At 36.7% G+C, this 11,222-nt stretch overlaps 1 non-coding gene across 1 annotated transcript; it reads left to right on the forward strand.

Annotated features, from left to right (window-relative positions):
* Positions 1-10,548: 10,548 nt before the first annotated feature.
* LOC125386839 lies at positions 10,549-10,667 on the forward strand. The gene has a single exon (XR_007227278.1). It is a non-coding gene; the product is annotated as a 5S ribosomal RNA (ribosomal RNA).
* Positions 10,668-11,222: the final 555 nt, after the last annotated feature.

Below are 11,222 nucleotides of genomic sequence, written 5' to 3' on the forward strand. Positions count from 1 at the left end.
GAGTCCAAGCCCACCATCACAAATCTCGGGCAAACATAATAGGTTTGAATCATAACAACTATTTCTAAGTCTTATCATTTATATACAGCTATAATAAATAGTCTAGACTAAAGTATTGGGAATCCCAAAAATTTCAAAAGAAAGGCCCCGACGTCCCCTCAACTCCGACATGCATATATATTTGGCTTTCTCATTAATTAATGTAAATATCCTATTTATGTTCTGCCATTGTATTTTCTTTTATTACGACGGCCGACATTAGAGCACCTTAATAGATAAATCTACGATAGTAGTAACCATCGAAGCTATCGTTCGAGAGTTTATTGAAACTAACAAGCATTATAATTTTCTTATTTTTTATAAATTACATGCATTTTATTGTGAGCAAAGTTCAGTGGTGTCAAATATGGTGAACGAGATGCTCCATGAAGAGCGGGTCTGCATTCTGTTCGCAATAATACAAACGTTTCATTCAAAAATTTACGAACTGGTAGACGATGACGTGAATCGTAAACAATCGTGTATGGAATAGGTAGAGTTTACGCCTGTGCTTTAACTTTATACTGATTTAAATTTGCTACGAGATCGTAAACGTAAAAATAGCAAATATTGTGCACATGTCATTGATGCCGGCATATAATTCCATCCTTTAGTAAAGGCTACAATTAATCTGTTCTTCTTTAGGAATGCACAGCCGATTTGAGCTTTAATGCGGATTAAAACGTCGCAATATTAAGTTCTTGCTCACCAAATTCACATAGTCATTGTAAATCGTATCATTGGTTAACCTTTTCTCTACATGTAAAAGTCTTCCGTTATATCTGTATTCTGATATACCTACAATTTTCTACTGCTTCATCGATAGTAGGATATTTTCCTTAGTAAAACTAAATGTCAATATGAACTTTAACATTTGTTCCACAGAGAAGGGTTCATTTGCGACCCTTGATTCTTTTGAGACTCTTATTCCTCGCGACGAGTGGAGTACATAGCAATAAGAAAGTTAGACTTTGAATTTCGTGGTCTAGATCGTTTTTGAACAAATTATTTTTTACAAATCTACACCGATCCGACAGTTTAAAATTACGATACGATAGATTCTCTCTACAATTACTCATTGCACGCCTTGTACAATATACATATGTATTAAATATTACAAGAATTACATTCTATGAATAGCAAATCTGAGCGAACGCAGCATTGAATGCGCGAGTAGAACACAGAAACAGAAAAAAAGTAATAGGAAAAAGCGCCAATATATTCACGAATCATATTAACATGCGAATGCATTTGCTCAACGTTAGTTTCTACTTACGCATGATCGGCCACCTTACGACGCGGTGGTCTGGAAATGAAGCATAGTCCCATTCCTATTTAATAATCACAAATCTAATCACAGATACATCCTCGCACTAACGTAAACAATGTGTTATTTTATTCAAGATCACTGTCATCGCACCGTCCTCTTAAATTATTTTTCTTGTTATACATACGTCGTGACAAAATGATTTAAAAAAATCATTTTCAAATCCGTGAAATAGCATTTCGAGAAATTTGCCCACTCACTTTTTCCTGAAGCGAATAACGTAGAACTGTAGAACAGTTACATCGTCTCTCATTTCGATGACATTGAACACATTACCGGTAATATGACTGTAAACAACTTTTTCCTGTCCATGTAACTGTTGGACGGCTGTAATTTCTGAGATATTCGGAAAAAATTGTCGATAACAGTTTAATGAATTCTATCAATGTATATTGTATATAATTATACACAATTGTGCATCCGCGATAGCGTACGCTCTGGTATTTGTTGCCCGTCCATCTTTTGTTTATAGTATATACAGGGTGTTCTATGTAAAACAACTTAAGGGGTGATTCTTGAAGCTAAAACAAGACGAAAATCAAGAAGAAAAAAATAGCGTTTTCGGTTTTATTTTTGAATTATTGACAATTAATAATCGGCCGAAATATCACCGTGCGCGAGTAAATCTCCTTACCGAACTAAAGTATTATAGATTAGCTCAAGCAGCGGGGTACACAGTGATCATCAAATCGTACGATAAATGGGCAGCAGTTTATCTTATATTACAAACTATGACATTCGGAAACGTAAACCATCCCGCGTAAAGTTTTCTAAGAAAACTCATCGGTTATGCTTAGTAATTAAAATGCACAACTACATATCGTAAATCGCTTTATGATATTTTCGAATAGAGAGGATAAGTGTCTCCTCTAATCCTTTGTCTCGATAAATAATTAATAAACAAAAGCACATATAGACAATGTTTTTACAAACTTCACACACGTTGGAAAATTGCACATATACCGCGAGTATGCAGACTATTCACAAAAAGTCGTTATGAAAATAGAAATATCTAGAGAAGAACTACACGTGCATTAAGTATACTTGAGCTGCTACTAAATGTGGCTGTGCATTGTTTTACATAAACAACAAATGATTCCCATATAAATTACTGTTCATTCTACATTATAATATTCAAATACATATACATGAAATAGTGAATGAAGAAACGCAAAAAAAGCAGCAAAAAAGTTATTTAAACTTATACTCGAAGGATTAGTTAAGGTATCGTTTTATGCACTAATGTATAACATATGCCAAATGAAAAATAATATTTATTCCGTTGAATAACTCTTTTAAGTTTTTGATTTTGTTGACGAGATGGCACTATCCTTGCAAGGAAGTTCTAAGCAATTTTAAACACATCTGCTGAGTAGCCCATTCTTTTTTTCTATACACATGCTTTTAGAACATGTATATACGTGCATTTAGAAAGAACACCTCGAATATCACATATCAATTTTCTGTGAGCAGTCTGTGTACAGGATTTTGGGTGACCCTCAGTTTACGATACGGACACCACAATTGCCTTTTTTGGGAAAGTCCGAAGTTCCTACCTCCCAAATTGTAAACACGAAGATGTGCACCTCATCAAGAAGCTAATTAACACACTAGGTGCTCAGACCTCACCGTTTTCGAATAATAGTAACGGGAAATATGTAATATCGCCAACTTCAGCGTTTAAAATGCCGTGTATATTGCAATGAGAAGTCGTTATTCTGTCCATTTCGGAATTGTTTGTTGACATATGCGTATAAAATGTGCGAAAAGCTTAGACATTTTATGGGTTCTTCAAGTCCTAGCCCGTTTTATTTTTGACTGATATTACCGTCGTGCTATAAATGCAATAATTAATACTGAAACTTGTTGGTTTGGAACATTACATATAATTTTATTAATGTTTTAATATGTGATTTTATATTATGTTAAAATTAAAAAATCACAAATAATAAATACACTCTATAATACAACAATCCACGTATAAAGTTGCGAACTACTTGTAATAATTCAGAGATAATACTCACACTAGAAATCTGTGTACGTCTTTGCAAGTTCATTTTCTTGGTATCTTCAGTAAATGAATGACACTTGTCACAAATGTATTTACGCTTTCTGTGTATCGAAAAGTTAAACCGTGTTAGTGTCTTGATTTATCATTTTGATAACAAATAAAAAGTTCTTACACAACCTATAGCTTTATGTAATCTAAGAGATTTACTAGTGGATGTTAAGAAGTGCAGGATAAAAAAAAGTTCAGTGCCGGGGCCACGATAATGTTATTCTACAGCCTCTGTGTAGTGAAGATTAATATATAAATGTTGCCGAAAATTTGACCTTCACCTTGAAATCCCAGATCAAAAGGTCATATTTTTCTACTTATATCATATTCTACTTATCACAGGGACCAATTTTGTAACAAGAATTATCAATCACAACTCAACCATTCTCCTGCAAAATGATGTTGAAGTTTTCTGTACAGGTCAACACAAAGTGAGAATGATTTTCTGTTTGTGAATCTAAAGAAGAAATTTTAAATCGTGTTTTGTTTTATAATGTGAGAAAAATTGAACCAACACAGCAAAAAAAAACTGTATTCGCTGCTGAAGATTACAAATAATGGAAAACATGGTTCCATGCCATTAGAGAAGATATTTCTTTTTCTATGAAGATACAGTGGTCCCTGAATCTACGGGGTACTTTTTTTACGCGATTACCTTTTTCACGCGGTAAATTATAACAATGCACTCATGCATTATCACTAATGCATAATATTATTTAGTTTCAGTGGTAGGGTGATGTAATTAAAAGTATGAGTGCCTAGAGAAGTATCACATCGAATCAGTTCCGCCTGCGCAGGCGACCTAAGCGGACGTGCGAAACACTACTCCAGGTTTTTTTTATATATTAGAATATTTACAATTAATTCTCGTTGAGAATTTACGGTAACTTCATTTGGCGTGATACAATGACATGGCTTATAATAATTTTATATTGTTGGTTCTAGTAGAAACTAAGGATTTAATCTAGAGGGTATTTTCTTTTTAGTCTGCGGATCTGGTCCGTCGTATCCAGTAGTTGGGCGACTAATGGGTTGTGGTGGTTGTTGACTCTTGTGTTATATCTGCTTCTGGACTTGTGTATTTCATCTTTGACTGTAGATATATTGAGGTCACGGTGAATTGTTTCGTTGGTAACATACCAGGGTGCATTAAATAGAGATCTGTTGGAAGCGTTGGAGTATTTCAATGTTGGAATTACTTGCTGTTCCCCATAGTTAGATTCCATAGGTCCAGACTGGTTTTATTACAGCCTTATAGAGCGTAATTTTGTTCTGCGTGCTTAGGTTGGAGCGACGGCCAATGAGCCAATAAAATTTTTTGAGTTTGTCCCTGAGTTGTTTAGATTTGTCTAGGATATGTTGTTTCCGGGTTAATCCTCTGTCCAGAGTCATACCCAGGTATCTGACGGTGTCCTTGTTGGGAACTGTTATATTGTTAATGGAGACCTGTGGGCAAGTTTGTTGTCGCAGCGTGAAGGTTACATGTGTGGATTTTTTTTTCATTAATTTTGAAGCCCCATTTGTGGAACCACTTTTCCATTGAGTCGAGACCTCGCTGGAGAGTGGATGAGGCTGTTGTCAGGTTGGCGTGGGACGCTAATAGCGCTGTGTCGTCGGCAAATGTTGCTATGGTTATTCCTGTTGATATTGGTAAGTCGGCATTGTAGACGGAGAATAGAAGGGGCCCGAGGACACTGCCTTGGGGTATGCCCGCTTCTATTGGGAAAGTTGTAGTAATGGCGTCTGTGTATTTAACCATGAATTGCCTATTGGTTAGGTAGGATTTTAGGATGGAATAGTAAGTGTGCGGTAGGACTTTCTTAAGTTCGTAAAGAAGTCCTTCGTGCCATACTTTGTCGAATGCCTGTTGAATATCAAGGAATACCGCTGAGCAGTATTTTTTCTTTATGAGGGTTTAGCTGATATTGTATGTTATTCGGTGGATTTGCTCTATTCTGGAATGCTGCTTCCGAAAGCCGAATTGATGATCTGGCAGAGTTTTCAGATCCTCTATTAGTGGAAGGAGTCGATTCGTTAGCAACTTTTCGAATAGTTTTGACAAAGTGGGTAGAAGACTAATTGAGCGATAGGAGCTAGTTTCGTGTATTGGTTTTCCGGGTTTAGGGATTTTTTTTATTTATTTATTTATTCAAATTCACAATTTGTCCAATTTGGACATTTGGTGGAATTTTTTAACAGTTAAATTAGCATGTTGGTGGCTACCCCCAGCGGGGTACCATCCTTGTGTTTGCTAGGTCATGTCCTTTATAAGGTCTGCTGGGTGCTTGCTTTTTAGTCTTCTGTCCATGTTTATGGTTTTGTACGTTTCCGCGGCTAGCCGGTTTGGGTGTGTTGCTATTCTTGATTTGTATTTTTCTGAGTATCTGCTAATTTCTTCCTTGACCGTTGGGATTCCCAGGTCCCTCCATATATCTTCGTTTCTGACGTACCAAGGTCCGTTTATTATTGTTCCAAGGATTTTAGCCTGTATTACCTCTATTTTGTTTATATGGCTCATTGCTGCCGTCCCCCATAATGGTATTCCGTACGTCCAGATTGGTTTTATGATCGTTTTATATATTTTTAATTTATTTTCTATGCTTAATTTGGATTTTCGGCTTGTTAGCCAATGCATTTGTCTCCTTGTTTTCTGTATTTTTTCTACTATTGATTTGGTATATAGTTTCCATGTGAGTTGTGTATCTAGGTGGAGTCCTAAGTATTTGACATGCTTTGTTTGTGTTATATGCGTGCCGTTCAATAGGATGTTTGGTGGTATCTTTTTTCGTAGCGTGAATGTAATATGGTTGCATTTATTGGGGTTTGCTTTTATTTGTTTTTCTTGTAGCCAATTTTCTATTTTGGTGATATGTTCTTGTAGTATTTTGACTGCCGTTTCTGGGTTAGTATGCCTGATTAGTATAGCTGTGTCGTCCGCGAATGTCAATACTGTGCTGTTGGTAGTTGTTGGTATGTTCGCCGTGTATAATGTGTATAGTATTGGGCCTAGGACGCTTCTTTGTGGTACCCCGTCCTTGATGTCTTTAACTTGAGAATCTGTGTCCTTGATTTTTATTACGAAGGTTCTGCCGCTTAGGTAGGATTTTATTAATTGGTGTATTTTATCCGGGAATTGGAGGGCTGTGCAGTATTCCTTGTTTTCTAATGCTACTATTATTTCGTTTATAACCCTGTGCATTTGCTCTATCGTGGAGTGTTTGTTTCTGAAACCAAATTGGTGGTATTAGTTTCTTTGTCTCTATTATTGTTTTTATCCGGCAATATATTATTTTTTCCAGTATTTTGGAAAATACTGGAAGCGGTGATATTGGTCTGTAAGATGCAGTTTGGTGCGGGTCTTTGCCTGGTTTATGTAACATTTTGATCTGTGCTAATATCCATGGTTTGGGGAAGTATTGAATTCTTAGAATTGCATTGAATATTATTGTCATTAGTCTTATTGCTTTTGGCGGAAGGTTTTTCAAAATTTTACCATTGATTAGGTCGATTCCTGGTGCTTTGTTGTTTTTTGTTTTATCAATTATGTTTCTAATTTCTTGTGCTGATGTTTGTGCATCCTCCTCCGTATGACTTTTGAGGTTGCTGTTGTTGATGATGTGTGGTGTGATTGTGTTGCAGAGGTGGTTGGAGAATTCTTCAGCTTGTTCTTCGTTGCTTCTTGCCCATGTGTTATCTGCTTTTCTGATTGCTGAGACGGGTATTATTGGCTTCCTTCTTTTCTTCGTGGCTTTCCATAGTGAGTAGTTGGTGTTCTCGTGTGTGGAGAGTGTCTCTATGAACTTTGCGAATTGGTTATTGTTGTGCTCCTTTATTTTGTTTTTTATTTCCTTTGCAAGTTTGTTTAGGTGTTTTTTGTTTTCTCGAATTCTATATTTTTGCCATTTTGCTTTTCCTTTTCTTTTTTCTCTAATTTTGTCGAGTATTTCTTGCGGGATTGTTATTATTTGTCTGCTGGTTGATTCGGGTGTAGTGGTTGTCCTTACTGCTTCTTGAATAGTTGCTGTCAATGTTGCTACTGCCCGTTCTATGTGTTCTGGAGTTTTCAACGGGATGTTACAGTTTATTTTGCTTTCTATTATTTCTTTGAAAGTTTGCCATTTGGTGGTTTTATTGCATAGTGTTTCTGGTTTGCTATAGTGTATTGGTTTGTTTCTGTATTCAATTATTATGGGTGTATGATCGGAGCTGAGCTCGAGGTTGGTTGTTATTTTTAGTTTATTTGTGTTTAGTCCCCTTGTAACTGCAAAGTCCAGAAGATCTGGTTTTTTGTTCAGGTCAGTCGGCCAATATGTCGATGTTCCTGTGGATAATATATTGAGGTTATTATTTCTAATGTATTTTTCCAGTGTTCTGCCTCGAGGTGTAGTGTTTCTTGACCCCCATAGCGTGTGCTTTGAGTTGTAGTCTCCCGCTGCGATGTACTTGTCCCCTAGGCCCTGGAAGTATTCTTCCCACATTTGTGATGTTATTTTGTGTCGCGGAGGCACATATACTGCTGACAACTGGAAGTAGTTGCTGCTAGTTTGAACTGTAACAGTGGTTGCTTGTAAATATTCTTTGTTAACTTGGCTGTGTAGATAATGTTTGATATCGTTTCTGACTATCTCTGCTGTCCCTCCGTGAGCTTTTCCTGAGGGGTGTTTGGTATCATATATGGTGTAGTATGGTATTTTCAAGTAGCTTCTTGTAGTGAAGTGTGTTTCTGAGACAAGTAGTATGTCTATATTGTTATTGTATCTGAATGTTTTAATTTCGAGGGCCCGTTGTTGTAGGCCGTTTGAGTTCCAGGCTGCTATTTTTAGAGTGTCCGTTTTTATTTTTTGCTTAGCACGTTTGTAATTAGTTGTAGCATGACTGTGATTTGTTGGGTTTGCTGTCTGAGTACTGCGTTTTGTTCGCTTATCTTTCTGGTTAGCATTTCGGTGTTCTTTATGGATTGTTTGAGCAGTTCTTTGATTTCTGCAGTGTCATTGTTATTATTGCTGTGGTATTGGTTGTCTGTATGTGTCGATTGGCTGGTTATTTGAGCGTAGCTTAGACTACCAATGGTGTTGGTGCTGATGGGTTTGGAGTTTGTTGCTTGCTCTGTATTTGGTATTATTTCGGGTTTTGTGCTGTCCTGTTGGGCTTGTGTGTTAGTGATTGTCCTGCTTCGTAGGGGCGGGAACAGTTTGCGTTGTAATTGTTTCCTAGCTTCGCAACTTTTGTAACTGGCTGGCTGTTTTCCGTTGCAGTTGTAGCATTTAACCTCCTCTATCTTTCCCGTGGATGGGCAGTGTATCGTAAGATGATTTTTTGCGCATTTAACGCATGCCGGGGTTCTATTGCAATAGTTTTTAGTGTGTCCGTATTGTTGGCACCTTATGCATTGTGGGATATCTTTTTTATGTCTAGGTGGCTCCACTTTTACTATTGTGTTTAGTAATTTTTCTATATCGTATATTTCTTTGTTGTTGTTTCTAGGTTCTAGTTCAACTAGGAATAGCGGTAATGGTTGTTTGGTATCGTACTTGTTAATGTTGTTAATTGACCTTACCTGGTATACGATTTTTGTAATCCCCTGATTACTGCTTTGTAGCTTTTGTCGGTTTTGAGCTGGTAGGTGTGATACGCTGCGTTTTTATCCTTTAGTGATCTTGTCACTTTTCTGAATATTTCTGGGGTATTGGTTTGCACTTTCACCTGGTCTATTTTTATCTGTTTGATAACATAGTTATCTTTCCCTGCAGTGTTGTTTAATAGTTCGATGAGGGGGTCAATTATTTTCGCATCTATGTATATCGGTGGTGGTTTAGGAATGCGGTTTGTCGGACTTTCAGTTGGGTCCGTTGCTGCCTCTTCTGGCAGTGCGCTGAATGGATTGTGCAGCTTGATATCTTGTAGCCATTGTTTTTTTTCATATGTATCAATTTTCCTCGCGCTTGCGAGCGGGGTTACCTTCCGTTTTTTGCTGGAGGTTGCCACCGTCCAGTTTTCTTCCTGGTGTATTGGTATGTTTTGCTCCCCGTCGGATTGTGTTGTTTCCATAATATCGGCTTTTTTCTCTACATATGTAGAGTCTGTAGCTTTATTTATGAAATATGTTTCACCGGAATTAACTATTTTTATTGGTGGAATCTGCATGATTCCACTTTTTGCCGATTTTTGGCGTTTACTTTGTCCCTTTCTCTTCCCTCTTGCCGCACTTTCACTGGAGCACTGTTTCGCACGTCCGTTTAGGTCGCCTGCCCAGGCGGAACTCATAGCTCTTTGTGTCGCGAAGCCGTGGAAAGTTTCGTGGACGAGTGTGTAACGTAAATCACGTCAGAGACCAGGTCACACACACACACACCGCGAGCAGGATGGTGTCCCGATCGGCATACTTCGAACCCGATGGACCGATGAGGGAAACACATGGCGACCTTGGCGACAATGTATATTGCCGGAGTACCTGTGGATTCATTTATGACCTAACGGTCCTTCCACCAAATGTTCTAGAAGCGTAGCAACGGTCACGTACGCCTACAGGGTAGTGGGGATAATGAGAGATGACAAACAAAGAAGGAACAGATGTCACCGAAAGTAAAAATATTGTAAGAGTCTCAGTCTCGAACGGTCACGGCTAGAGCTCAGAAGTGTCTTCTAAGTGTATAAACGAAGAAAAAATAAAGTTTTCTTCTTTCTTTTAAATTTCTTTTTATTTTACGTGACAAGTGCCGCGACATTAGTATTTTGCTATTGGTAATTATACGTAATCCAGTGAAACTGAATAGTTTCGAAATTGAAGTAGGTGAGAAAATTAGAGTATTATGATGGTGCAGGACGAAAGGGCCTGATTTCCTATACAAAAATATGTCGACGATGAAGTAACAAGTTTTGACTCAAGACTTGGTTTTCTAGAAAATCAATTATGAAGTTCCGTCCACTTGATTCGCTACTTTTTAAGTATACGCGTACGTACATGACGAAACTTCACAATTCATTGTCTGGGAAATGAAGTCAGAATAGATTTTATATATCTGAATGCACGTCTAAAAATACCATTTTCTCTCATACATACACGTATGTTTTCTTCAATATTTTCTCTATTCGATAACATGAAATAACAAAACTAACTACTTCAGTCAACGCTCATACCGCGTTGAAAATACTCGTTCTCGTCCGATCACGAAAGTCAAGCAGCGCTGGGCACGGGTAGTACTTAGATGGGTGACCGCTTGGGAACTCCGTGTGGTGTTGGCTTTTTTTACTTTTCTTAACACTTAGCCAACCGAACGGGCAGATCTGCCTTTTTTACTTTAGCAGCGCGTTTTTTTGTTGTTGTTGTTGTTATTATCAATTATTATTTACCTGGAATTGTTCCCAATTAATTGCGACCCTTTTTCTGCTTTTATAAAGTGCAGTATGGAATAAAATGCACCAATTTAATTTTAAAATTAAATTAAAATTAATTAATTTTAAATTAATTAAAATGTTAATTTTAAAATTAAAATTTTTTAAAAATTTTAAATTAATTAAAATGTTAATTTTAAAATTAAAATTTTTTAAAAATTTTAAAATTAATTAAAATGTTACACCATCAGTTATGACTAAATAAAGATATAGTCGAACGATATCACACTATAAAAAAATATTAAGATTAACTTCAAATAAACTAAAAATATTAACTAATCAATAAATATGATTACCCTACAGCGTTAATATTATTGTTATCATTTCCGTGATAATTAAAAACAAAAGACTTTTTATTTATTAATAATTTAATTAAACGTGGCGCCTAATATTGTTCCTTTCAGA

Source organism: Bombus terrestris, chromosome 17 (genome assembly GCF_910591885.1).
Source record: "Bombus terrestris chromosome 17, iyBomTerr1.2, whole genome shotgun sequence".
Taxonomy (NCBI): Eukaryota; Metazoa; Arthropoda; class Insecta; order Hymenoptera; family Apidae; genus Bombus; species Bombus terrestris.